Source organism: Anabrus simplex, chromosome 1 (genome assembly GCF_040414725.1).
Source record: "Anabrus simplex isolate iqAnaSimp1 chromosome 1, ASM4041472v1, whole genome shotgun sequence".
In the NCBI taxonomy this organism is placed as follows: Eukaryota; Metazoa; Arthropoda; class Insecta; order Orthoptera; family Tettigoniidae; genus Anabrus; species Anabrus simplex.
In genome coordinates, this window is record NC_090265.1 from 182,776,905 (window position 1) to 182,779,625 (window position 2,721).

At 52.6% G+C, this 2,721-nt stretch overlaps 1 non-coding gene across 1 annotated transcript; it reads left to right on the forward strand.

Annotated features, from left to right (window-relative positions):
* Positions 1–2,649: 2,649 nt before the first annotated feature.
* TRNAH-GUG (transfer RNA histidin (anticodon GUG)) lies at positions 2,650–2,721 on the forward strand. Its single transcript has one exon. It is a non-coding gene; the product is annotated as a tRNA-His (tRNA).

The following is a 2,721-nucleotide window of genomic DNA, read 5'->3' on the forward strand; positions in this document are numbered from 1 at the left end:
TTGGAAGGGATAGGCAAGGATGAGGGAAGGAAGCGGCCGTGGCCTTATGTTAGGTACCATCCCGGCATTTGCCTGGATGAGAAGTGGGAAACCACGGAAAACCACTTCAAGGATGGCTGAGGTGGGAATCGAACCCACCTCTACTCAGTTGACCTCCCGAGGCTGAGTGGACCCCGTTCCAGCCCTCATACCACTTTTCAAATTTCGTGGCAGAGCCGGGAATCGAACACGGGCCTCCGGGGGTGGCAGCTAATCACGCTAACCACTACACCACAGAGGCGGACACATAATAGTCATCAGGAATTAAATGCAATCGAGTTCATTTTGGCTTACGTTATGGTTTCTTTTTATGAAATTGATCTGCTTACCCTACAGGGTTGGCTTTTCCCTCGGACTCAGCAAGGGATCTCACCTCTACCGCCTCAAGGGCAGTGTCCTGGAGCTTCAGACTCTGGGTCTGGGCTCTGATTAGTGTGATTAGCTGCCAACCTTGGAGGTCCGATTCGATTCCCGGCTCCGCCAAAAAAACTTGAAAAAAGTACGAGGGATCGAGCGGGGTCCACTCAGCCTCGGGTGATCAACCGAGTAGATGGAAGATCGACTTCTTCCTCAGCCACCCTCCAAGTATTTTCCCGTGGTTTCCCACTTCTCCTGACTTAATGCCACGGCCACTTCCTTCCCCGTTGTTTACCCACTCCTTCCAATCCTCTACAAGGCCCATGTTCAGCATAGCAGGTAAAGCTGCCTGGGCGATGTACAGGTCCTCCTCCCCAATTGTATTCCCTGTTCAAATGTCTCAGGCTCCCTTGAGGTGGTAGATGTAGGAGAAACTAACCCTGGAAGGTAAACGGATTAAATGATAATAATTATGCACTGGACCTACCGTTTTCGTTTAATGTTACCCATTTGCTGGAGTGATACAACACCAGTAAAATACACTGACTGACAGAGCAAATGCAACACCAAGAAGGAGTGGTTCTAAAGGGATGAAAGTTGGGGAAAAAACAGAGACGGCACGGACGAATAATTGATGTTTATTTCAAACCGATATGCAGGTTACACAATGCGCACGGCATCGACTCAGTAGGATGTAGGACCACAGCGAGCGGCGATGCACGCAGAAACACGTCGAGGTACAGAGTCAATAAGAGTGCGGATGGTGTCCTGAGGGACGGTTCTCCATTCTCTGTCAACCATTTGCCACAGTTGGTCGTCCGTACGAGGCTGGGGCAGAGTTTGCAAACGGCGTCCAATGAGATCCCACACGTGTTCGATTGGTGAGAGATCCGGAGAGTACGCTGGCCACGGAAGCATCTGTACACCTCGTAGAGCCTGTTGGGAGATGCGAGCAGTGTGTGGGCGGGCATTATCCTGCTGAAACAGAGCATTGGGCAGCCCCTGAAGGTAGGGAGTGCCACCGGCCGCAGCACATGCTGCACGTAGCGGTGGGCATTTAACGTGCCTTGAATACGCACTAGAGGTGACGTGGAATCATACGCAATAGCGCCCCAAACCATGATGCCGCGTTGTCTAGCGGTAGGGCGCTCCACAGTTACTGCCGGATTTGACCTTTCTCCACGCCGACGCCACACTCGTCTGCGGTGACTATCACTGACAGAACAGAAGCGTGACTGATCGGAGAACACGGCGTTCCGCCATTCCCTCATCCAAGTCGCTCTAGCCCGGCACCATGCCAGGCGTGCACATCTATGCTGTGGAGTCAATGGTGGTCTTCTGAGCGGACGCCGGGAGTGCAGGCCTCCTTCAACCAATCGACGGGAAATTGTTCTGGTCGATATTGGAACAGCCAGGGTGTCGTGCACATGCTGAAGAATGGCGGTTGACGTGGCGTGCGGGGCTGCCACCGCTTGGCGGCGGATGCGCCGATCCTCGCGTGCTGACGTCACTCGGGCTGCGCCTGGACCCCTCGCACGTGCCACATGTCCCTGCGCCAACCATCTTCGCCACAGGCGCTGCACCGTGGACACATCCCTATGGGTATCGGCTGCGATTTGACGAAGCGACCAACCTGCCCTTCTCAGCCCGATCACCATACCCCTCGTAAAGTCGTCTGTCTGCTGGAAATGCCTCCGTTGACGGCGGCCTGGCATTCTTAGCTATACACGTGTCCTGTGACACACGACAACACGTTCTACAATGACTGTCGGCTGAGAAATCACGGTACGAAGTGGGCCATTCGCCAACGCCGTGTCCCATTTATCGTTCGCTACGTGCGCAGCACAGCGGCGCATTTCACATCATGAGTATACCTCAGTGACGTCAGTCTACCCTGCAATTGGCATAAAGTTCTGACCACTCCTTCTTGGTGTTGCATTTGCTCTGTCAGTCAGTGTAAAATTTACACCCATTTTGTCTGGGCCAAAACTCCAGTAAGTTTTTGGGTGGGAGTAGGTCACTCTAGTAACAATAGAGACATTGCAAGGGAGACAGGTAAAACATTTCAAACTTACCTATATTTTGAATCCACGAATGAAAGTGATTTACCGTACTTCAACAGTCAATTTTCGCAATCGCTGCATTGGTGTTCCATAGATTGGTGCAATCATCCGAGAAGTTCTGCCACTGAGCAGTTGAAAGTGGAGCAGGGAGATACCTGTACTAGGAGCACTTGACAGCGTATTCTTCGTAGCCGTGATCGTCTAGTGGTTAGGACATTGCGTTGTGGCCGCAATAACCCAGGTTCGAATCCTGGTCACGGCA